Here is a 26,493-nt window from a genome sequence, read left to right as displayed (position 1 = left end):
GAGCTTTGTTTATTCCTGTTTGACTTGTCAGAAGTCAAAGATTGAGCATCAGAAGCCGTCTGGGCTAATGCAACCGTTGACTATTCCAGAGTGGAAGTGGGACAGTATCAGTATGGATTTTGTGTCTGGTTTGCCGAGGACAATTAAGAATTTTGAAGCCATTTGGGTGATTGTTGACAGATTGACGAAATCGGCTCATTTCATTCCGATCAGAATGGATTACCCGTTAGAGAGATTAGCCGAGTTGTATATTGAGAAGATTGTAAGTTTGCATGGTATTCCGTCGAGTATTGTTTCGGACAGAAATCCTAGATTTACATCGAAGTTTTGGGAAGGTTTACAGAAGGCTTTGGGAACTAAGCTGAGGTTGAGTTCCGCATATCATCCGCAGACTGATGGTCAGACTGAGAGGACGATTCAGTCATTAGAGGATCTTTTGAGGGCTTGTGTTTTGGAAAAGGGAGGTGCTTGGGATTGTTATTTGCCTTTGATTGAGTTTACCTACAACAATAGTTTTCATTCGAGCATTGGTATGGCACCGTTTGAAGCTTTGTATGGTAGGAGATGTCGGACGCCTTTATGTTGGTATGAGTCCGGTGAGAGTGCTGTGGTTGGACCGGAGATTGTTCAACAAACCACGGAAAAGATTAAGATGATTCAGGAGAAGATGAGAATTGCTCAGAGTCGTCAGAAGAGTTATCATGACAAGAGGAGGAAATCACTTGAGTTCCAAGAGGGAGATCATGTGTTTCTTCGTGTTACTCCGATAACTGGGGTTGGTCGAGCTTTGAAGTCGAGGAAGTTGACACCTCGATTTATTGGTCCTTATCAGATTTTGGAGAGGATAGGGGAGGTAGCCTATCGTATCGCTTTACCGCCGTCGCTTGCGAATTTGCATGAGGTTTTTCATGTGTCTCAGTTGAGGAGGTACATTCATGATCCGTCGCATGTAGTCCAAGTAGATGATGTACAGGTGAGAGATAACCTGACTGTTGAAACATCGCCTATGAGGATCGAGGATCGAGAGTTGAAGCAGTTGCGGGGTAAAGAGATTGCCTTGGTGAAGGTAGCTTGGGGAGGACCAGCAGGTGGCAATGTGACTTGGGAACTGGAGAGTCAGATGAAGGAATCTTATCCGGAGTTATTCGCTTGAGGTATGTTTTCGAGGACGAAAACTCTTTTAGTGGGGGAGAGTTGTAACACCCCGATAATAATATGATAATTATTTAAATTAAGTTAATAATATATTTATTAATTTAATTAGATAATTGGATTATTATTATTATTATTTTGGAATTATTGAATTATTATTATTATTGGGATAATAATATAAAGTGGAAAATATATAAGTGTGAAATAAGGAAAAAGAGTCTCATTTGGAAAAGAAAATTTTCGCGTGAAACAGAGAAGCGATTGAGAAAGTGGAGAAAGGGCAAAGGGGCAGAACAAGAGGAAGAAGGTTGAAGAAGGAAGAGCGGGAAGCTAAAAGATTCGCCGATTAACTCAGGTAAGGGGGGTTTATCGTCGTTTAATGGGTATTATGGGTTAGCATGTAATGGGTAGTGATAAACCGTTGAATTGACCCTAATTGGGATTTGGAATGCTGAGAAATTGTGATGAATAAGTTGTGTGAAAACTGTAATTGAATCGATAATGGTGTGTGTCGTAAATTTCTGGACGTGTAGCTTTTTACGGAATTAGAATCGGAGGTCCGGAAGTCCTCCAACGGCGGAAAATGCGGAGAATTCTGCATTCTGCTTTGTGTTAGCGCAGGAACAGCTTTCTGTCTTGCGTTAACCGGTTAACCCAGGGCGTTAACCGGTTAACACTGTTATAAATTGTGAAAAACTGCTGTTTTGTCTGCGTTAACCGGTTAACCCAGGGCGTTAACCGGTTAACACTGTTGCGTTTTGCTAGAAAGTGTGTTTGTGCTGCGTTAACCGGTTAACCCAGGGCGTTAACCGGTTAACACTGTTGCAGAGTGGAAAAATTGTTAATTAAAATGTTGTGTGCCTAATTGATGGTTGCCTATATCGGTGTGTGATATAGTAGGGATTATTTCCCGCTGTTTTGAGCAGTATAGGTATTAGTAGAGTGTGCTAATACTGTGATTGAGTTATTTGACATGATATGATGTTTTGATACATGTGTTGATGATGTATGATGGTATGCATAATATTGTGAATGTATATGTTATGCATGTGTTGTGAATGGACTGTTTTATGGCTTAGAGTGTGAGCATATGTCCATTGTGGATTATTGTTATGATGTTGCATTGCTAGGTGATTAGCATGCATATTGTGGCCTTTATGGTGGTAGCTAATTCCCATGGTGAGGAATTAGTGATGTTAGTCATTTGGACTGTTTTTGATGTTTGCATGCTAGGTGAATTAGCGTGCATAGCATGGCCCTTGGGGTGGTAGCTAATTCCCATGGTGAGGAAATAGTGATGTGAGTCACTAGGTCTCAAATGAGTGGGACTGGTGAGCTTGGTAGCCGTACCTGGATTTGGTCGGTGAAGTTGAACTATATGTTCACGAATAGTCGGTACCGCATGCATGGAGTCTCATTGCATAATATGTGTGTGGTGTGTAATATGAATGGATGTATTCCAATGTTATACGTGTGTTGTGTTGGCATTGAGCATGAGTGTGAATTGTGTTGATTATTGAGTATGATATTTGAGTTGATGTGCCGTTACTGAATGTGTGATACGATTAGGGTGATTAATGTGTTAAATTACTTAACATGACATTATATTCTATAATGCTTATTATATCGATTGAGGAACTCACCTTTACAACTATTTTTCAGGTAACGAGCAGTGATTGAGTAGAAGCTAATGCTTGGAGTCTAGTGTAGTCTCCTTAGTGGGTCATGCTCTGATAGATGTAACATCGGGAGGGAACATTTTAATTGAGTTGTTGATGTTTGTTGAGCCAGTTTACATGTAGTATGTTACATGTTTTGAATGATCGATTTGATCTCTATTCGCTGCGTATTGTGCAATACTTTATGTTTTGAGTTAAATAATGAGCATGACTAAATAGTATGACGAATGGTGCGAAAGGAATGTGTGACACCCTTAATTGCATGATTACTCTGATTTATATGTTGTTAATTTAATTAAATATTTGGGGTATTTTAGAAGGGTGTTACAAAGGACACCCCAGTGGAGACAAAGCCGACTGTTGACTCAAAACCACCTGCAAAACTTTCATGACGAAAAAACATACAAAAACAGCAGCCCCGAGTTCAGGCCTTGCCAAGAAGTCAAATGTCCAAAGCTCGGTTAGGCCTAAATCTGAGAAAGTGCAACTGATTGAGCATAGGCGGGCATGTAATTGTGAAATCATGCTTTCAAAAGTGAAGGTGCCATTGCAGGATTTAATGAGTTCAGTGCTAGCACTGGAAGAGTCCCTTGACGTTGATCAGGTTGAGAACCTCATAAAGTTTTGTCCTGCAAAAGAGGAGATGGAAATAATCAAGAGTTATAAAGGGGAAGTTAGGGAAATGTGAACAGTTCTTCATGGAGTTAATGAAAGTACCACGGGTAGAATCTAAGCTCAGAGTATTTTCATTCAAGATTCAGTTCCATTCTCAGGTTTCCGTTCTTAAGAATAGCTTGAATGCTGTAAATGCTGCTTCAGAAGAGATCAGGAGTTCTGTCAAATTAAAGAGAATTATGCAAACAATACTTACTTTAGGAAATGCTTTGAACCAAGGAAATGCCAGGGGTTCTGCCATTGGATTCAGATAAGATAGCCTTCTTAAACTGACTGAGACACGTGCACGGAACAACAAAATGACTCTCATGCATTATCTTTGTAAGGTGTTAGATGACAAATTGCCTGAAGTTTTAGACTTCTCTAAGGATCTTGCTAATCTAGAGCCAGCGGCAAAGATCCAATTGAAGTTCCTGGCAGAGGAGATGCAAACTATAAACAAAGGATTAGAGAAAATTGTACGGGAATTATCCACTTCTGAAAATGATGGTCCTATATCAGAAAAGTTCCGCAAGAAATTGAAAGACTTCCTCTGTTCTGCTGAAGCTGAAGTCCGCTCATTGGCTTCACTATATTCATGGGTGGGCAGGAACGTGGACGCATTAATTCTTTATTTTGGCGAAGATCCATCCCGCTGTCTATTCGAACAAGTTGTCACAACTTTGCTCAACTTCACTCAAATGTTCAACAAAGCCCACGAAGAAAACTGCAAACAGCTAGAGCTTGAAATGAAGAAAACAGCAGAAAGTGAGAAAAAGAAATGTGAATCAGAGAGGATATTACCTAAAGCAATCCGGACTAGCAATGTCAAATGAGTAATTATTAGAGGAAGCTAGCTTTGATAGTCGTGGGAATTTAACCGTCCTGCCAGCCTATCACTAAAATGGAGTTTGAATTTGAAAGACGAAGAGTGACAAAGGAAGAAATCTGAGAGCTAATCTTCCGTGAGATTCTAGAGTATCATCCTCAACTTTTGAAAGACTACATCAATGGAACAGAAAGAATTAGTTTTCTCTATCCAAATGTCGTGGATCAATTCAGAAAGCAGTTTGCTCATCTAGAGGAAAATGATAAAAATGGTCTTGTTATACCACTTGACCGAAAACATGTTTCTCTTCCAAGGTCAACAATTGTACATTCAAATTCGTTACCTCAAAAAGAGCAAACAAGTATTGCTTCTAGCAAAAACCACCCAAAACCAGAGCTGTGATCAAAACCGAAACTGCTTTTGGAATCTTCAACATTTTTACTGCAGTAACACAAAACAATTGGCAAGTGTTAAAATCCAGAAAATTCCCAAATTGGAATAGAGACAAAAATGAAGAGAAAGTTTGAGCTCACATTACCTGTTCCAAATTCAGACATCAAAGGGACCAATCTGATACTGAGCACAAAAAGTATTTCGTAGGGACACCTCTTTTGAACCCAAGGTACCAATTTGAAACCCTAAGTTGTGAACATAAATAGGAGAGAAAAATCAGTGAAGAGAAGAACGAAATTTGGAGAGGCAAAGAGAATTTGAAAACCAAAACCCTAAAAGTCGGAGGCGGCCGCGATTTCAAGGGGATAAACCCTAATAAAAAAAATCAAAGTAAAAAGCCAGTATTGGAAGAGAGGAGATAGATTCAAGCTCACCTGATTCATTGTCGTCGCCAAAGGTGAGATTCCCGCTTGACTTCTCTCTTTAAAACCATGGGTTTGCACTCTCTCTGGTTAACGAGGTTGAGCGATGGGTAAGCGGTAGGTAAGCGATGAGAGTGATTGAAGAGAGAACCTGAGAGGATGAATGAGGAGAGAGATTGTGAGCGGTGAGCGAATGAGAGATGGGAGATTGGGAGCAGCGGTGAGCGAATGAGAGATGGGAGATTGGGAACGGGATTGAGAGACTGAGAGAGGAAGAGTTCCGTCCCAGTGTGAATGCTAGCTCATTCATTTTCTTTTTTTTTTATTATTTACCTTAGGAGTGTTTAAAATCTTTTTTTGGAAATTTAAATGACCCTTCAGTATTCCAAGTGGATATTAATTTTGTTGTTTAATAATAATTTCACTTTTTACTATTCCCAATCCATTAACTCTAAAACCCAACAGCCAAGCGGCTGAGTTTGATTTTTGTTCATTTTCCTGGTAGTCCAACAGATTTTTTTTATCTTAGTTTTTATTCTAATGTCTAATCTATCTTGGTTTATATATCTAAAATAGCATTAAAATAATAACTAATGATAAATGGCCTAGTGGAGAGAGGGTAGTTTCATAATCTTAAGTGGAGAGGGTTCAATACTCATATGTAGCAATTTTTTTTCCTTTAGCATTTTTTTTTCTTTTAGCATTTTATTTCTTTTAGCATTTTATTTCTTTTAGCATTTTATTTCTTTTAACATTTTTTATGTTTATGTTTTATTATACTCATGGTTTCATTATTATTTAATAACACAAATCTTTTTTTAATTTCATCATTCATTCAAAACCATTTTAAAACTATAAAAATTATATTTTTCTCGATTCAATGTCGAGCCCATTTTCACACCCTTGTAAGTCGATTGCTTTTTAAGCCTCGCCATCAACCTCACATAGCTTACTCTTGGGCTTTCTTACAATGAGCCGGTTCTCTTGCACTTACACTCATGCATTACATTATTTGTTGTTTGGGCCCGATTTAATTATTTCATGATTTTGAATCCCCATTTGACAAAATGTACCCCACTCCCCCGATGTGTAATAATCTTGTACTATTTCATTTCTGTATTTGTTTGACTATTTAGTTAGATACTAATACAAGAATAAAACCAACCATTTCCAAAAAAATACAAAAATATGACTCGATCCAACGTCGAGTATTTTCTCAATAAACAAACCAATCCATTTCTCCCTCCCATTCTATTCCATTTGTTTCAAACTTTCACCAAACGCTTGATTCAACGTCAAGCCATTTTTCCTAATAAAAACTCAAAAAATATTAATTCAATAGTTAAGACCTTTTCAATAAAGATGGAAGTGGAACGTGGTGTATACCGCGCACTCCTGAGACTAGGATTCGAGATGTATATCTCGCCAACCTTAGCTCTCGCCATCATCCAAATTTATCCACTTTGTTTTCTCTCAAACACTTATCCAAATTTCTCTTAAAACATCCATCAATACTTGATCTATGGTCAAGTCATTTTCACAACAAAACTCAAAACACCTAATTCTTATTTAAACACTTTTCTCAATAAAGGTGGAAATGGAACATGATGTATATCATGCACTCCTGAGGTTAAGATTCGAGACGTATGCCTCGCCAATCTTAACTCTCGTCATCGCCTAAATTTGTCAATGCGGTTTCTTCAAACCCTTTCTCAATCAAATTCCAAAATACTTAATTTCTATCTTAAACACTTTCAATAAAGATGGAAATCGAACATGGTGTATACCGTGCACTCCTGAGGCTAGGATTCGAGATGTATATCTCGCTCATCCAAGTTCTCGCCATCACTCAAAATACATCCAACCGATCAAACTCTTTTCTCACCGCCGTGCGATTAATCAAAAATCTTTTTCATAAATGAAAGATATATTGTCTTAAGTGATACAAAACAATGTTTCGGCCACGATTGTTGAGTAGAGATAAATGACGCTTTTCCGAATGTAGATTTATAAATCCGTTCGATGTGTGGTACGCGTCCACTCCTCATCTGTTTTGGGTAAAACGATGTTTTTGTCGATTAATACAACATAGCTTTCGCTAAAATCGACCAACAAACAAACATTTTTCTACCCAGAACTACGTAAGCCTTGATTTCTCTTTTGAGATACGTAGGAGCAGGATTTTTAAATCTTGTTGTAACACCTCAAAATTTGCCCTCTTCTCTTGGGACTAGCATTAACATATTGCATATCATTTTAGGTCATTAGGCATTGCATATTGCATATCATGTGGTTACATTGTGCAAGCTATACTCTCAAGTCTTGATCAGAAGATGAGGAAGTCAAAGTGCAAGCCTAGGGTTTAGTGACTGATCATGGGCCATCTGAGGATTGGGCTGTCAAATTAGGGTTTTGTGATTCTCAATGGATATTGATCTTCATCTTGATTGCAATGATACATCATCATCATCATGATTTGATATCATCAGGAGATGCAAGAGATTGAAGCAGATTCCTTGAGATTAGGGTTTTGACCATTGGTCAACCCTAATCAGTGGCATTGGGCCAAGCAGGGCATGATCAGGAGATGGGGTTTATGATGGTTATGGGGTTCATTATATGATTATATTGTGCTTATTGAGGCTAGGGTTTCACCCTTGAGCCATTTCAGTTGAAGATTGGAGCTCAGATTGATCTATGCATTGCCAGATTCATCTATCAGATGAAAAGTCAACTGTGGTCAACTGTACATGATTTGATGGATTTGGAGGTGGAAATGAGTTAGATACACTTCATTCCTGTTGGAACAAGTGTTATTTGACATTTCAAAGCTTAAAAATGAAGAAAATCAAGTCAGAACAAAAACTGCCAAAAATAGAAAGTGACTTGTAACTGAAGTTTCCAAAAATGGAAAGTTTTGGACCTCAAAGCCACGTGTCCAAGGAAGCTTCAAATGAAAATTTGTTCAACATGAAAGTTGTAGATCTTGTTCTCACCTTTCCAAAAAGTCCAAGAACTTGAAAATCCCATGTATGGTTGGAAAATTATGGCTCAGTGAAATTCAAAAATGACCCATAATCAGGAGGCCATAACTTCCACATGGTTTGTCCAAATTGCAAGTTCTTTATATGCACAAACTCCATTTGACATGTACTTTCATGGTGCATAATTGGATTTTTCCAAAAGTGGTCAATGCAAAAGGTCAATTTTCAACTGGACAGTTAAATTGGACCAAGGGCAAAATTGTCCAACTTTCAAAATAATTGGAATTTTTGAGTGGGGATTTTTGCTACACCTCATGAATGGCATTTAAAATTTGTTGGAATCATCATTTCATGGCTAAGGCTTGTGGTTTGGAATTTGACTTGAAAAATGAAATTGCAAAATTGGACAAAGTACCATCACATAGTGAATTTCCAAAATATGCATCCAATGAGAGTGAAACAAGTTGCAATAGTTCATGACAGGTATTTAGAGAGTGTGTGAGCTGTCATTGAGGTGGCATGAGCTGTCCTATGGAAATTCCATTTTTGCCCTCACTTGAAATTTCACACTTTCACTAACAATTCCAATTTGGCTAATTACATGATTAAGGGATGATTAAGCTCACATATATAATCCTAATCTCATTCTAAGCATAACAGAAAATCATTCATCACAAATCAGATCTGAAATTCTTGGAATTCTCTCAATTCTTCAAGAACACCAAAAGCTTCAAATCCATCAAACTTCTTCATTCTTCAACCAATTTTCGAATTTCTTTTTGTACTGAACTCCTCTCATCATCTTCTCAAACTGTTTGTGGAGTTTGGATTGGAAGAAGCATTGAATCGTGACTGTTCCAAGGAGCATCATCAATGGTGAATGTGGATTTCGAGCACTAGAAGCAACATTGTTCGAACCTGAGTACATAATTCATCTTCCTGGAGCTTATAGTTGGACTGTTTGTGGAGGAAACACGTGAAAAGCTTCGATCTCACCACTGCCATAGCAGGTTCTCAATTTTTCGAATCATGCCAATGCCTTAATTGTTATATGCATTCTATAGTGTGTTGATCGTAGAGTACTGTGATGCTTTTGGTTTTGCGAATGATGAACCATAGGAGGAGAAATCTGGAATTGAAATTTTGATGTCAAACCCTAGCTCGCGCGATTCGTTTGATTTAGGAACTGTTAGGTCAAACTAAGTTGATATTTGAGATCTACACGTTCATACGGTTTGAATGAATATAGGCTTGTCCATTTTGGTGACGTTTTGGAAATTGCGTGTTCTTGCATGTTCTGGGAATTTCTGAGTTGGAACGATGGAGTTTAGCTTGTTTGATCTTCAAAGCTGTTTGAATTTTCAAAATCGTGTTTCCCTCCCCCGCGCCTTTTATTTACAAAACTGCCATTGTATTTTCTTTTTAATTTGTTTAATTCTTAAAAATTCATGACATGCTTAAAAAATTCATAAAAAATAGTAAAAAAATTCAGAAAAATGTGTGGATTTTTTCTATGGCTTCCTTGATGTGTGTAGAATTTTTTTTGACCTAGTGGTCAAAGTTGTGCATGGTATATTTTTCATTTGCCCTAGGGTTCTTTCACATGTGTTACATTTTGACACCTTCTACCATTTTGATCATGAAATTCTCATATCATAAAATAAATGTCTGAAATTTTTTGTGTTGATTCATGATTCATTGATGTTCATTTATATGTAAACTTTGTGAATTTTTGATACCTGGCCATGGAGTTATGAATTTTAGAACTTAGGTGTGACAATTTGTGTCACACCTCTTGATGTCAACTTGTTGAAATTATTTGAGTGATCTGTGCTTGTTGAAATAATATGAAATTTTGCATGATGGTTGATTGGTATGTTAAGATGCTTTGTGATTTTTTGTGGAATTTTACATTGCATTTTCAAATTGATTGTGATTTTTCATCTCTGTTGGTCAAATATGCAAGTCCATGTGGTACATGTTTGTAATTTTGATGTGAAATGCTCATATGGTATTGGATAATCATGAAATTTGGCATGCTTGTAATAGACACATGATGTGACACATGATTTGAAATGGATGTATGTGTTGATGTTGTGATTTGGAGCCTATAATTGTATCTGTTTTTGTTGATTTTCATTGACATGGTTACATTTGCCCAATTAAGCTCAAATTTGGTGTGCCATACCTGGATTAGCCCCTGTTTAGGTGTAATTTATTTGAGAATTTTTGGAAGTGTTTTGGTGTGGATTTGAATGCAATAGTTCTGTTTGCATGTTTGGTGCTTCACTTGAACCAATGTGGATTGTTTTGTGCATAACATGAGAATGATGAATGATATAAACATGAGACCAATTGTGTTGGCTTTTGTTTGACATTAATTTGACTTTGGTTGGTGAATACCTTGCTGTTTAGGAATTTTTCTTGCCTTTGGACCCTAGGCTTAGCCTAGTGGTCTTGTTGCTAATATTTGCTTGATTTTTCAGGATCAAAAGCATAATGCACATGGAGAACGAATCAAGTTAAATGCAATTGATGTTGTTTGATGTTTGTACACTAACATAACATTGTTTTGTAGGTTGTGAAGTTTGGGCTTAAGCTTTGAGCTTGCTTTGTTGTGCATTGATCTGTATAGATTAACTGATTAAACTTTTGCTGTTTAGTTTTGTCTGTCTGAGTACTAACTGTGTTTGACTGTTTCCAGGTACTTTTAGTTGCTCAGTTCCTTGTGAACTTTTGCTTTGCTTTGCTTAAGCAACTTGCATTGAGGTAGGTCCTCTTGACTTCATGTAGTCTGGAGACCCGGCTGTTACCGGGCCGGGCAAATAAATGTCTGAAGTCCTCCTTAAGAGGCAATGATTGTGGTTATTTATTTTTCGTGCCAAGCAGGTGAAAGTCCTTTAAATAAGGCAATTGGTGGAAGGTAGGGATAAGCAATCTATCCCCCACTATTCAGTTGAGTCTTCTCCTTGCTCCCATTACATGGTTGTAGCATTGAGATCCAAGCCCAAGATCCTGTGCAGTGCACATTGTGTCAGAGTCTCTGAGTATAGAAGGGTTCCCCCATTCTGGACCCATGCTCATTTGTCAGAAGCTCTCCCTGGTTAGGGATAAGAGCTGTGAGGTCTGATCCTCACTTCACCTCTCATCTGCTTCACCTTAGCCTCGTAATGGCAAGGTTAAGAGCAAACCCAGCCCGTACAGACGACTTGCTTCGGCAGTCAAACCTATTGTGTGAGCCACTTGTTTGGTTATAGTGCGTGCTGTGTGGATATCTGGTTGAGATGCTTGTTCTCATTTGATGTATGCTTGAATTATTTTGTATGCTTGTGTGCTGGCTTCTTTCCTGGTTAGGATAGGCTTGCTTATGCAAGTAGGATAGAAAACCGAACTTAGGGTAAACGATGCATGACAACACTAGGCTCGAGTCCAGCTCCCTAGTAGTGTGTCTTTCCCCGGTTTCTGGTTAGCAATTCAGTCCCTTTCAGGGGAACTACATCGCCCTGATCCTCGTTCCAAACGAGGTATGTAGGCAGGTGGTCGTGCGAGACCACTCCGGGCAACCTTTTTCTTTTTTGTGTGCGTTTACTTGTTATCTGACTGTGTGTTTGGTTCGGATGCCGACGTAAGCCCAGTAATTGGCTGTCGGGCTCCACGTTTGCCGTTTTGAGTGAGTTTTGGGTTCGGATGCCGACGTAAGCCCAGTGATTGGCTGTCGGGCTCCACGTTTGCCGTTTTGAGTGTGTTTTGGGTTCGGATGCCGACTTAAGTCCAGTGATTGGCTGTCGGGCTCCACGTTTGCCGTTTTGTACATGTTTTGGTTCGGATGCCGACGTAATTCCATCCAGTGGTTGTCGGGCTCCATGTTGGCCACCCTTGCTTGTTTGTATGTTTTGTGTTGTTTGGCGTGCGTAAGCCGAACTACAGTGGCTCTGATTCTTGTTCCAGACAAGATATGTAGGCATAAGGTGCGATACCTTATCGAGCTCGTTCCTCTTAACCCCACCTGCATTCCCCGTGTGTGTGTGTGATGTTTAGCAACCTTTTCTTTATTCTAGGACGTGGATCCCGTCGAGTACGACGGACGTGAGGGGTGCTAATATCTTCCCCTTGCGTAACCGACTCCCTTACCCTGTCTCTTTGGTCGCAAGACCATTTCCTTTCCAGGTTTCTCTGAGCGTTTCCTTTCCCTATCTTGGGATAAATAACGCGCAGTGGCGACTCTGTGTGTGTTTTTATTCGAGTCTCGCCGGTTGATTTTTCGCAGGATGCGACAGCTGGCGACTCTGCTGGGGACCTCTGATGTAGACCTATGCTGGTCCATCGTCCCTAAGCGAGTCTCTCCTAGCGTTCTAGGATAGTTTAGGTTGCTTGTTTTGTATTATTTATTGCATTTATTATTCTAACCAGTGTATATTTGCATTAATGTTTGCATGCATCATACTATCATATTGTTGCCGTCCTCTGTACAGGTGGTTCCTTTGTTTTGGGGTGGGAGTTACTCGAGGTAAAAGGCCCAATACCCAGGCTATGAGTGCAATCTAGGAAACCTAGGAATAGAGTGATTCATGGGAAGCGGGTGGTATGCGCCACTTAGCGGAACATTGACATCACGAGCAGTTCAGACCCTGGTGGGATATTATCGTTACATACTTCGGGTGTGTATATGATGGTATTCTGCGAAAGGTTATTTATGCTGCGTTTCTCTCGACCTTGCCCTGGCCTAGATGACACCCGTGAGTGGGGAGGGAATGATCATTTTAACAGGTACAGATGGTGACTGTTGGTGATTGATGGTGACTCAGATGGTGACTTTTTGTTCCGTGGATCCGAGTCATATTTATAAGTCGGATTTATGGCCGTTTATTTCTGAGACGCCGGAGTGCTGTCCGTGGTATTCATCAGTGGGGATCCGTTTATTTCAGGATTCCCCGGGCTGAGATATTTATCAGTGGGGATCCGTTTATTTCGGGATTCCCCGGGCCGATTCAGATGATTGAGAATGTCTGCTCAGAGACTGATGATGATGATGATGATGTATCTGTCTTCCGTTTATTTCGGAACCCTTGAGTCGGATTTGTGGTTACATATTCCTCAGATGGGTACGATCAGTTCAGAGACCAGGCTTCAGTACAGTTGTTCAGATGACTTGGAGGATGGCACAGTGCATTGCATACATCTGCATCATCCTCATTTTGCATTCATCTGCACCTAACTCACGTCTAGCCATATGGGGAGTATTATGGATTGAGAATCTGGTTGAGAGACATTTTGAATTTCAGAATGTGGATGTCAAAATATTATCTGTCTCGATGAAATCAGAATCAAAGGACAGAAGCTTCCTCATATGGATAGACGTTGCATTCATGCATATTAACCTGTTTGCTGTTTTGCAGGAATCATTGCTCGCGCTCGTAGAGTCATCCCTTTGCACTCAACACGCCCTCACAGATATTACACCAGAAGAAATACTCCCAGACTCATGGAGCTTCCCAGTGCAGATATGCTTGAACTGAAAGATAAGATGAACGAGCTGATCAATATAATGCAAGGCTTTGCAATTGGTCAGAAGGCTCTGGCAGACAAGGTTGAGAAACTCGAGCGGGTTTCTGCGGTAAACAGTGGGGTCAACCTGGATGGAGTCTCCAACCAAGGGCTGGGATCCAGAGATGGTGGAAAGAGGACGACTGTGGGCCTCATGAACAATGTTGGTGGTCAACCTGGTCCGGGGCAGAATCTGAAGGATAATTTTGTGCCTCCATTCTATGGCTTCGATGAAGATAGGGAGGAAGATAGAGAGGCTGATCAGTTCTCGATGCACAACGAGCCCTTGGGTCAATATGGGGTCCCGCCTCAGAACAAGGAGATCCAGCTGCTGGCTGAGAAGATTAAAGTGCTGGAGAGTTATGCCACTCCAGGGATGATCAACATGTCCAACATGGGGCTGGTCGAGGGGATTGTGATCCCACAAAAGTTCAAGGCGCCTGCATTTGACAAATACAATGGGAGTTCCTGCCCGGAAACTCATCTTCAGGCCTTTGTCCGCAAGATCTCTGCGTACACAACAGATCAAAAGCTTTGGATGTACTTCTTCCAAGACAGTCTGTCTGGAGGATCCTTGGAGTGGTACACCAAGCTGAAATCTGCTGACATCAAGAGCTGGCAGGATTTGGGAGATGCATTCTTTAAACAGTATCAGTTCAATGCTGATATGGCCCCGAGTCGTACCCAGCTGCAGGGTATGTCTCAGAAAAATAGTGAAGGGTTTAAAGAGTATGCACAACGGTGGAGGGAGTTGGCTGCCAGAGTGCAACCTCCGTTAGTGGACAGAGAGATGTCTGATCTCTTCATGGGTACCCTGCAAGGGGTTTTTGCTGAAAGGATGGTTGGTTGTCCGGTAACCAACTTTGCAGACATTGTGGTGGCTGGGGAGAGAATTGAAAGTTGGCTAAGAATGGGGAAGATTCAAGGTAATGCTTCGTCATCAGCATCGAAGAAGCCATTTGGGAATGGTCAGCGCAAGAATGAGGGTGAATCGAGTGCTGTGTATGCCCAGAGAGGAAATGGTAGGGATCGCTACTACCAGCACACTGCTGCTGTAACCATCCCTGCTGGTAATCAGTCAGTCCGACAGCAACGTCAGCCACCTCAACAGAGAGCCGGGTACCAGATGAGAGGAAAAGGGGTTGATCGCCATTTTGACAAGCCGCCTGTGACATACGCTGTTCTGTTCAAGAAACTGATGGATCTTGGGTTGGTTCAGCCGAGGGCGATGGTTCCGATGAGAACAGATCAGAGGCCTCCCAACTATGATGAGAATGCCCAGTGCGAATTTCATTCTGGAACACCGGGGCATAACATTGAGGGCTGTAGAGCATTCAGGAATGTTGTCCAAGACCTGGTGGATTCCAAGGCCCTCAATTTTACATTGTCATTGAATGCTGATGCCAATCCCATGCCGGCACATGGTCAGGCGATGGTGAGTGCAATTGCCAGAGATTCAGATCACGCCTATACAGTGGGTGAGGAGAATGACAGTAACTGCAAGTTTGAGGGTTGGATAAAGCCGTGCGTACCAGGAAGCTGGAAGGCTTAAAAAGATCAGCACTGTCACTCATCCTGAAGAGTAATAATTTCTTGTTTTCAGTTTATATGCATGAAAGCCATACGTGTTGCCCGACACGTAATGGTCCATTGTAAGGGTCACCTCATGTTTAAATTTGCATTTTCTGCATCATTAATAAAAGGATGTTTTTCAGTCAAAAAGCGGTGTTCCCTGTTTTTCATTTATTTTTGCAGTTTAAAAACAAATAAAAATGGCAATGTTTGTTTTCATTTTTCTTTTTGATTTGTCTCGTCCCGAATTCAAAAATAATTCTCCGGATCTCGTTGATAACGATTTGGTTACACCACATATGACTTCGACAATCCGAGCAATCAGGCTGACGAAGAAGGCGAAGAAGATTGTGATCTGCTGGAATTAGCCAGGTTGTTTAAACAAGAGGAGAAGGTGATTCAGCCGCACGTGAAGCGGGTTGAGATTGTTGTACCAAGCACCGCCGAGGTCAGGAAGGAAATAGGAAAATGAGGCCGCTTCAGAGGCGAATCGAGAGTAGAATGGTAGCCTTGTTGAAGGAGTATGTAGATACTTTCGCCTGGTCATGTCAGAATATGCCAGGGTTGAACACCGATGTCGTTGTACACAAGCTACCATGGAGAGAAGACTGTCCTCCAGAGAAGCAGAATGCCAGTGCCTGTATCAGAGAGCCATGGTGACTTTGTTTCATGATATGATTCGTCATGAAATCAAATGCTATGATTGATGACATGATAGCAAAGTCCCAAACAGGAGAGGGGTATCTGGCAGATCTGGCCAAGTTATTTGACAGGAGAAGATGATTCAAACTGAGGTTGAATTCAGATAAGTGCACTATCAGAGTGCGATCCGGTAAGCTGCTAGGGGTGTATTGTAAAAAGGAGGAATCGAGGTTCATCCTGCAAAAAAAAATAAAAAATAAAATAAAATAAAAAAGAACAATAAGAGAAACGCCTGAACCGAGAGCATAAAGGAGAGGTTCGTGGTTTTTTAGAAAAATTGAACTATCTGTCATGGTTCACATCTCATTTAACAGCCACGTGCGAACCTATATTCAAGATGTTGAAAAAAAAAGAAATCAAACGGTCAGGTGAACTAATGATTGCCAAGGGGCATTGAAAAATAAAAGAATAAGTTGCAGGAGCCTCTGATTCTGATGTCTCCTGTGGAGCGATTGTTAATCTGTACTGGACAGCCCTCGAGGGGTCTACAAGGTGAATTGGGTCAGCATGACGTGTCTTGTCGAAAAGAGCATGCAATTTACCTTAGCAAAAAGTTTACCGACTGTGAAACAATACATTCACTGCTCGGAAAATTTGATGTACTTTGGCATAGGCTGCTCGCCGACTGAGACAGTATATGCTGGTTCATACCACTTTGTGGATTTCCGAGATGGATCCGATCAAGTATGGGTTGAGAATCCAGCATTGACCGGACGGGTTGCGAGAAGAGCAAAATAATGTTTACTGATTTGTGATGCTCTCAGAAAGCAATTGAAGGGGTATTGTCTGATTACATCGCCCGCAACCCGTGGAGGATTATCAACCGATGAAGTTTGAATTCCCTGATGAGGACATCTTGAGGTGCTCTAATCGAAAGATTGAGAGTAACCGATCCCGGAGGAGGGGCCTGACCCCGAATCCGAACGGATTCCGATGTCTGATGGGGAGGTTAAGGTGAATAGGCTTTTGTTGCCAGGATAGCATTTGAATACGCCAACAGGGTGGCTAAGTACGAAGCTTGTATCCTGGGTACCGTACCGCAGTACGTACATCTACTGGGGCAACTCCTTTCTCATTGGTGTATGGGATGGAGGCTGTATTACCTGTTGAAGTTCAGATTCCCTCTTTGAGAGTCCTGATGGACGTGAAGTTGCAAGAGGCTGAATGGGTAAGGACCCGGTATGAGGAGTTGAGCCTGATTGAGAAAAAGGCTAGCGGCCATCTGTCATGGGCAGTTATATCAGCAGCGGATAGAGCGTGCTTTTGACAGAAAGGTACGACCTCGAGTGTATCACGTAAGTGATATGGTGCCGAAAATGATCCTTCCTCCTCAAAACGATCGGAGGGGCAAATGGACACCGAATTATGAGGGTCCATTCGTGGTCAAGAAGGTTTTCTCTGGCGGAGCCTTGTTGCTAACGACCATGGATGGTGAGGATTTTCCATCCCCTGTGAATGCGGACGCAGTTAAAAAATACTTCGTATAAAGAGACCCGCTGGACGAAAAGAACAAAATAGTCCAGGCAAAAATGGGCATCCCGGCGAACCAAAAACAGAAAAAGGTTCGGGCAAAAATTAGGGATAAAATGAGAAAATGTACACCCGGCAAGTCGAAAACCCCACAAAGGCGACTTGGGCAAAAAAGGGTATCCCGGTGGACTGAAAACCCGAAAGGGCGGTCCAGGCAAAAAGGGGGATTGAAACGAACAACTGCGTCTAGCATGATCGTTTGCGCTTTGGTTAAAACATCGTGGATAATACCCGGTAGGGATCAGTTGGAAGCGTCTTGTTCAGAAGGCAGAAAGCATGGAGAGTCTGAGGACATATGGGGTGTAACCGAGTTGGAACTCGATGAGATCACGGGTTTCACATTGCCATTAGGATAGATTTTTCCTTTTGAGCGCAATTACCTCTTTTCAGGAATTGCTTCCTTTTGTATTGCTCATTTGAGCCACACTTTTCCAATCAATAAAATGCACATTCAGTCAAATAATTTTGTTTTTGTTTTTCATTACCGCTTTGATTGCAAAAACATCCAGATATTGTTGATAAAGAATGTTGCATTTTAATACATACAGGTTCCTTCCAATGCATGTTTATAAGATGGAAAGCTTGAAATCTTATTTGGAAGGTTGAGTGACCCAAGTGTTGAAATCTTGACACGCCTGGGGCACGGTTTTATCTGACGGTTTATTTTGCAGGAACTGTTAGATATTCTTCACTCACTTGCAGGTTGTGATGTGGAAGCTTTGTAACAAATCCCCAGAGAGTTCGATCAGGAACGAATGAATGAATGGAAACGACGAAGACGTTGAGGCGTACGACGATCCTTGATGATAATCAAGAAGACTCTTCAAAGTCGGAAGACTTGAAAGTGTGTAATTCCCCGCAGAGTCCGACGGAGGGACGTCGAGACGTTCGACGACCCTTGAAATTAATCAAGAAGACTCTTCAAAGTCGGAAGATTGAAAAGTATGTATAGTTCCCAGGAGTACGTTTCCGTCGAGCGCAAAGCGATTGGGAATACAAGATGATGGAGCAGAAAAGGTCCAGACGAGTCTGGGAATTCTCAAAAGTGGAAAGCTGATACGAGATTGGGAGGTGGATACCACGGTTCGACGAGTCGACGGGTGTTCTGTACCCACTTTTCTCATTTCCCAGCTAGGTCCCCAAGCAGAGTCATAGGACTAGCTCCCCAACAGATACAAGGTCTGTGGACTTCCCTAACCGAGTCAGAAGGTTGCTATTCCCCGGCAGGTTTACACCGGTGTTTCCTCAGCAGCCAGGCCAGAAGAGCAGTTCCCCGAGTGGAGCGGGTTCAAAGAAATATATCTCCAGCAGTTCCCCGAGTGGAGCGGGTTCAAAGAAATATATCTCCAGCAGTTCCCCGAGTGGAGCGGGTTCAAAGAAATATATCTCCAGCAGTTCCCCGAGTGGAGCGGGTTTCAGTGAAATATATCTCCAGCAGTGTTCATCCTACCAGTGGATTGAACAAAGTCCCGTAGCGGACGGATTTTTGCATCACCAGCTGAGTTGATTCTACCTATGGGTTGCGCGGGTTGTCCCCAGCGGAGTAGTATTCGTTTCCCTAGCAGGGTCAGGATGGTTATCCCCAGCCGGTGGTAGAGTGATGCATCCCCAGTTGAGTCGGGAGATTGCTGTTTTCCCCAGCGGAGTATCTGTGAGCATTTCCTCAGTAAAGTCAGCAGGTATCTGTGAGGGTTTCCCGAAGCAGAGTTGGGATTGATATCCCCAGCAAGTCAAAAAACTATTGTATCCCCACAGGGTGTTGGTGGTGCTTACCCCAGCGGTTTCTCGAGTAGGATTGGGTGCAAAGGAGGTTTCCCCAGCAAGGGTTGCCTATTTCCCAGCAGCAGTGCTTATTCCCCAGCAGGGTGGAATTGGAGTATTGGCGGAGTTCCTCAGCGGAGTGTCTCGTGCTCCCCAGAAGAGTCCCTTGAGGGGATACTTTGTATGCATTCATCATGTAGAATAAGCATAGCATGTTGCATAGAAAAAATAATAAATCGCGTAGCATTTCCATAATTATGGAGCATTACGCAGAAAAAGATCATGCATCATGTTGCAAGCATAGAGCTAGTCTCAAGCCGTGGTTACCGTTTGAGAGGTGGTTGTGCCAGAAAGCGAAGATGTTACTCTGTGGAGTTTAGCATCACGACGTCAGATCAACAATGTTCCCCAGTAGTGCGATATTGGAGGAAATGTTTCCGTCGGACAGAGATGGAAATAAAATCAGAGGACGTTGCGCGATCAGCGCGATTCAAGCCGTGGTTACCGCTTGGGATTGGTTTGCCGGACAGTGAAGACGATACTCCGAGGAGTTCAGCATTGTGAGTTTGGAACCACAGTATTTCCCAGTCATCAGTAAGTGTCTGGTCGAGCTTGATTGGTGTCCTGTAAAACATCATCATTCGATGTTCAGTAAACGTCGAGTTATTTCCCAGTCCTTGTTTGATGTCCTGTCAACATCATTGTTTGATGTCCTGTCAACATCCTTGTTTGATGTCCTGTCAACATCCTTGTTTGATGTCCTGTCAACATCATTGTTTGATGTCCTGTCAACATCCTTGTTTGATGTCCTGTCAACATCATTGTTCGATGTCCTGTCAACATCATCGTTCGATGTCCAGTAAACGTCGCGTTTTCTCCCAGTCATTGTTTAATGTTCTGGTCGAGTTTTCTTTGGTGTCTGTAAACATCATCGTTCGATGTCCAGTAAACGTCGAGTTTCTTCCCAGTCATCAGTCAGTGTCTGGTTGAAGGTGGTACTCTGAGGAGTTTGGTATCATAACGTCAGATCAGCAATGTTCCCTAGTAGTGCGATACTGGAGGAAATTTTTCCGTCGGGCGGAGATGGAAATGAAATCAAAGGACGTTACGCGATCAGCGCGATTCCGGGGTTCAAATGGAGAAAAGGAGATGTTGCGACATTTTCTGGAGATCGGGGTTCAATCAGAGAAGAGTATAGGCTGAGGCATTTTCTGGGGTTCAAATGGAGATGGAGTTGAAGATTATATCCAAGATGAGGTCCTTGGGATTATCTTCTGTTCATGTGTCACCTTAGACTTTGGCGGATGCCAGTGGAGGTCGTTACGGGTGTCTTCGGAAGAAGAGATGCACATGTTACCTTCCTTTTGTGAAGGTGTACCCTCTGATATGTCGCCCTCAGAGTGGTGTTTGGTGTTATTTCCGGCGTTGCCAGCGGAATTATCACGAGAGATTGGAGAAAAGGATATGCTGAGGCATTGTCCTGGGGTTCAAATGGAGAAAAGAAATGCTGAGGCATGTTCTGGGGTTCAAATGGAGAAAGGGAGATGTTGCGGCATTTTCTGGAGAACGGGGTTCATATTGGCGATCGCGGGTTATCGTCAGGCGACTGGGGTCCAAATCGGAGAATGGGGTCCATTTATTTTGGCAAACAGGAGAATGGGGTTCAAATGCAGAGATCCGAGGGTCGTTTGCGCAGAGAAAATTTCGGAGTTCAAGAAAATGAAAAAAGAGCAGAGAAAAATTTCGGGGTTCGAGAAAAAGGAAAAAAGAAGAGAGAATAATGATCCCGAGTGGATGTGTGGTGTTCAGGCCATAGTTATCCCTGAGTTACCATTTATTTTGGTATCCAGGTCGACGTTTTGAGTTTGTTTCTTCGCCGATTCTGACAGGCGTTAATTATTATCCCATCAGAGTGCAAATTGTTCGTCTGTTCTTGGTATTCAATCACTCTTCATCCTGATCATCCGAAAGCCGAGGCTATTTCGTATCGACAGGTTCACAGTGGATTGAATAGGGGCAGCTGTAACACCTCAAAATTTGCCCTCTTCTCTTGGGACTAGCATTAACATATTGCATATCATTTTAGGTCATTAGGCATTGCATATTGCATATCATGTGGTTACATTGTGCAAGCTATACTCTCAAGTCTTGATCAGAAGATGAGGAAGTCAAAGTGCAAGCCTAGGGTTTAGTGACTGATCATGGGCCATCTGAGGATTGGGCTGTCAAATTAGGGTTTTGTGATTCTCAATGGATATTGATCTTCATCTTGATTGCAATGATACATCATCATCATCATGATTTGATATCATCAGGAGATGCAAGAGATTGAAGCAGATTCCTTGAGATTAGGGTTTTGACCATTGGTCAACCCTAATCAGTGGCATTGGGCCAAGCAGGGCATGATCAGGAGATGGGGTTTATGATGGTTATGGGGTTCATTATATGATTATATTGTGCTTATTGAGGCTAGGGTTTCACCCTTGAGCCATTTCAGTTGAAGATTGGAGCTCAGATTGATCTATGCATTGCCAGATTCATCTATCAGATGAAAAGTCAACTGTGGTCAACTGTACATGATTTGATGGATTTGGAGGTGGAAATGAGTTAGATACACTTCATTCCTGTTGGAACAAGTGTTATTTGACATTTCAAAGCTTAAAAATGAAGAAAATCAAGTCAGAACAAAAACTGCCAAAAATAGAAAGTGACTTGTAACTGAAGTTTCCAAAAATGGAAAGTTTTGGACCTCAAAGCCACGTGTCCAAGGAAGCTTCAAATGAAAATTTGTTCAACATGAAAGTTGTAGATCTTGTTCTCACCTTTCCAAAAAGTCCAAGAACTTGAAAATCCCATGTATGGTTGGAAAATTATGGCTCAGTGAAATTCAAAAATGACCCATAATCATGAGGCCATAACTTCCACATGGTTTGTCCAAATTGCAAGTTCTTTATATGCACAAACTCCATTTGACATGTACTTTCATGGTGCATAATTGGATTTTTCCAAAAGTGGTCAATGCAAAAGGTCAATTTTCAACTGGACAGTTAAATTGGACCAAGGGCAAAATTGTCCAACTTTCAAAATAATTGGAATTTTTGAGTGGGGATTTTTGCTACACCTCATGAATGGCATTTAAAATTTGTTGGAATCATCATTTCATGGCTAAGGCTTGTGGTTTGGAATTTGACTTGAAAAATGAAATTGCAAAATTGGACAAAGTACCATCACATAGTGAATTTCCAAAATATGCATCCAATGAGAGTGAAACAAGTTGCAATAGTTCATGACAGGTATTTAGAGAGTGTGTGAGCTGTCATTGAGGTGGCATGAGCTGTCCTATGGAAATTCCATTTTTGCCCTCACTTGAAATTTCACACTTTCACTAACAATTCCAATTTGGCTAATTACATGATTAAGGGATGATTAAGCTCACATATATAATCCTAATCTCATTCTAAGCATAACAGAAAATCATTCATCACAAATCAGATCTGAAATTCTTGGAATTCTCTCAATTCTTCAAGAACACCAAAAGCTTCAAATCCATCAAACTTCTTCATTCTTCAACCAATTTTCGAATTTCTTTTTGTACTGAACTCCTTTCATCATCTTCTCAAACTGTTTGTGGAGTTTGGATTGGAAGAAGCATTGAATCGTGACTGTTCCAAGGAGCATCATCAATGGTGAATGTGGATTTCGAGCACTAGAAGCAACATTGTTCGAACCTGAGTACATAATTCATCTTCCTGGAGCTTATAGTTGGACTGTTTGTGGAGGAAACACGTGAAAAGCTTCGATCTCACCACTGCCATAGCAGGTTCTCAATTTTTCGAATCATGCCAATGCCTTAATTGTTATATGCATTCTATAGTGTGTTGATCGTAGAGTACTGTGATGCTTTTGGTTTTGCGAATGATGAACCATAGGAGGAGAAATCTGGAATTGAAATTTTGATGTCAAACCCTAGCTCGCGCGATTCGTTTGATTTAGGAACTGTTAGGTCAAACTAAGTTGATATTTGAGATCTACACGTTCATACGGTTTGAATGAATATAGGCTTGTCCATTTTGGTGACGTTTTGGAAATTGCGTGTTCTTGCATGTTCTGGGAATTTCTGAGTTGGAACGATGGAGTTTAGCTTGTTTGATCTTCAAAGCTGTTTGAATTTTCAAAATCGTGTTTCCCTCCCCCGCGCCTTTTATTTACAAAACTGCCATTGTATTTTCTTTTTAATTTGTTTAATTCTTAAAAATTCATGACATGCTTAAAAAATTCATAAAAATAGTAAAAAAATTCAGAAAAATGTGTGGATTTTTTCTATGGCTTCCTTGATGTGTGTAGAATTTTTTTTGACCTAGTGGTCAAAGTTGTGCATGGTATATTTTTCATTTGCCCTAGGGTTCTTTCACATGTGTTACATTTTGACACCTTCTACCATTTTGATCATGAAATTCTCATATCATAAAATAAATGTCTGAAATTTTTTGTGTTGATTCATGATTCATTGATGTTCATTTATATGTAAACTTTATGAATTTTTGATACCTGGCCATGGAGTTATGAATTTTAGAACTTAGGTGTGACAATTTGTGTCACACCTCTTGATGTCAACTTGTTGAAATTATTTGAGTGATCTGTGCTTGTTGAAATAATATGAAATTTTGCATGATGGTTGATTGGTATGTTAAGATGCTTTGTGATTTTTTGTGGAATTTTACATTGCATTTTCAAATTGATTGTGATTTTTCATCTCTGTTGGTCAAATATGCAAGTCCATGTGGTACATGTTTGTAATTTTGATGTGAAATGCTCATATGGTATCGGATAATCATGAAATTTGGCATGCTTGTAATAGACACATGATGTGACATCCCTGTTTTGGTCTCATCCATTTCTTTTTTGTTTTCATTGAGTTATGAATTTTTGAAATGGATGTATGTGTTGATGTTGTGATTTGGAGCCTATAATTGTATCTGTTTTTGTTGATTTTCATTGACATGGTTACATTTGCCCAATTAAGCTCAAATTTGGTGTGCCATACCTGGATTAGCCCCTGTTTAGGTGTAATTTATTTGAGAATTTTTGGAAGTGTTTTGGTGTGGATTTGAATGCAATAGTTCTGTTTGCATGTTTGGTGCTTCACTTGAACCAATGTGGATTGTTTTGTGCATAACATGAGCATGATGAATGATATAAACATGAGACCAATTGTGTTGGCTTTTGTTTGACATTAATTTGACTTTGGTTGGTGAATACCTTGCTGTTTAGGAATTTTTCTTGCCTTTGGACCCTAGGCTTAGCCTAGTGGTCTTGTTGCTAATATTTGCTTGATTTTTCAGGATCAAAAGCATAATGCACATGGAGAACGAATCAAGTTAAATGCAATTGATGTTGTTTGATGTTTGTACACTAACATAACATTGTTTTGTAGGTTGTGAAGTTTGGGCTTAAGCTTTGAGCTTGCTTTGTTGTGCATTGATCTATATAGATTAACTGATTAAACTTTTGCTGTTTAGTTTTGTCTGTCTGAGTACTAACTGTGTTTGACTGTTTCCAGGTACTTTTAGTTGCTCAGTTCCTTGTGAACTTTTGCTTTGCTTTGCTTAAGCAACTTGCATTGAGGTAGGTCCTCTTGACTTCATGTAGTCTGGAGACCCGGCTGTTACCGGGCCGGGCAAATAAATGTCTGAAGTCCTCCTTAAGAGGCAATGATTGTGGTTGTTTATTTTTCGTGCCAAGCAGGTGAAAGTCCTTTAAATAAGGCAATTGGTGGAAGGTAGGGATAAGCAATCTATCCCCCACTATTCAGTTGAGTCTTCTCCTTGCTCCCATTACATGGTTGTAGCATTGAGATCCAAGCCCAAGATCCTGTGCAGTGTGTAGCACCTCAAATTTGCACCTATCATTGTACATACATTTTCATTATTAGGTCATAGCATATCATGGTCCATTGCATAGCATTTGCATTGCCTCTTTTGCCTCAAGTGCAAGCCAATCAAGAAATTAGGTCAAACTGATCAGGAGATCAGTCAACCAAGCAAGCAAGTGCATTTCTCAAGGAGCCAAGGCCCTAGGGTTTGTCCAACAAGATCACATGACTCGGGGGTCCATTTGAAGTGTTCAAGTCAAGGGTTGAAGGCTCAGAGGTCATCAGTTCACACACAGACAGTCAAAAACCCTAGACAGTCAACAGTCAGTCAAAGCAGTGGATGGTGGCCATTCTTGTGGGATTTGGGCACCATGATCAATAATCAAGAGTTCATACAACTTGGGACATCATTTGAAGTCAAGTTCTCAAGGAATTAGGGTTTGGAATTCATCAGAAGATGCCCAGTCAGGCAGAAACCCTAAAAGTCAACTGTTGGTCAACTGTCCATTTAATCAGTGATTTGATGAATAGAAATGGTTTGAGAGAGAGCTTATTCATGTCCCAATAGGCCTCATGTATCATGTCAAACACCATCATGGAAGAATTTGAAGCCAGATCAGAAATTTCTAAAAATGGAAACTGGACCTGTAACTGAAACTTACCAAAAATGGAAAGTCTTGATCCTCAAACTTACATCATGATACAAGCTTCAAATGAATTTTTGCCCAACATGGAAGTTGAATATCTTGTTCTCCCATTTCCAAAAAGTCCAAGAACTCTTAATTCCCATGTGTGGTTGGCAAGTTATGATCGAATCGATTTCAGAAAATCTTGAACTTCAAAAGGCCATATCTCTCAAACCATTTGGCCAATTTTGGTGGGGTTTTTTCCTACAAGTCACATTTGATCCCCTCTTTCCAAAAATATAAATTTCATGTGCCAAAACTTCACCAATCAAAATGGCATTTTTTGACTTGTCTCATTTAAATTCAAGTTTGACCAAGGGTTGACTTTTTGATATAATCATTTTTTTACCACTTGGCCATTGGAATATGTTCAGAAATGTTATTTAAAATATGTTTGCAAGGTCATTTTATGCAGTACATACAGCCCATGCTAGTTTGCTTGATTTTTAGAAAGAAAGTACAAGTTTCACCAAACCACATCCCACAAATCCATGGACCATGCCTTGTACATCAAAAACAGAAGATTTTTACCTCATTTTCTGTCACAAAAAACCAGCTGCAGCCACATTTGACAGCAAGAAGGATTGGCTCACCCATTCTTTCAAAAGATCACATTTTTCACACTTTTGCAAAATCTATCAAAAAAACTCTCAAAGGACCAAACTTGGCCTTGCCTAAAGCAACATCCAACAGCAGAGGTATGGGATTTTTCT

At 40.8% G+C, this 26,493-nt stretch overlaps 1 pseudogene; it reads left to right on the top strand.

Moving 5' to 3' along the window:
* The first annotated feature begins 3,219 nt into the window (after positions 1-3,219).
* Positions 3,220-4,359, top strand: LOC127096290 (formin-like protein 13; annotated as a pseudogene).
* The last annotated feature ends 22,134 nt before the right edge of the window (positions 4,360-26,493 follow it).

This window comes from Lathyrus oleraceus, chromosome 6 (assembly GCF_024323335.1).
Source record: "Lathyrus oleraceus cultivar Zhongwan6 chromosome 6, CAAS_Psat_ZW6_1.0, whole genome shotgun sequence".
Taxonomy (NCBI): domain Eukaryota; kingdom Viridiplantae; phylum Streptophyta; class Magnoliopsida; order Fabales; family Fabaceae; genus Lathyrus; species Lathyrus oleraceus.
This window is presented reverse-complemented; position numbering and strand designations above follow the sequence as displayed.